The sequence below is a fragment of the Odontesthes bonariensis genome, chromosome 21 (assembly GCF_027942865.1).
Source record: "Odontesthes bonariensis isolate fOdoBon6 chromosome 21, fOdoBon6.hap1, whole genome shotgun sequence".
Classification (NCBI taxonomy): domain Eukaryota; kingdom Metazoa; phylum Chordata; class Actinopteri; order Atheriniformes; family Atherinopsidae; genus Odontesthes; species Odontesthes bonariensis.
The window spans coordinates 13,716,364-13,716,703 of record NC_134526.1 but is presented as its reverse complement, the minus strand read 5'-3'; positions in this window follow the sequence as shown (position 1 = coordinate 13,716,703).

Genomic DNA, 340 nt, shown 5'->3' with positions numbered 1-340 from the left:
GCAGAATAGGATCCAGTTCAAATGCCTGTGGTTCACATTTCATTATCATGATGTCGATATGTTTTTAAATAGGCCTACTGGTAACTTAAAGACGCACGATTTCTTATTGATTGGTGTCTACTGTGAGGTTATTTAACAAAATGTGAACAATTGCTTTATTGCTTTGTACTGCTATTCTATTGTATTTTCTTTTTTTCAATTCTTTTTTGTAACCTACAGATTAAAAAATATAAATATAACATTTTAGGATATTGAAATGTTAAGCTCACAATAACCTAACTAAAGCCTATTAGGGTTTTTGTGTTTCGTTTCATTGTCTGGCAGAAAAATAAATACGTTT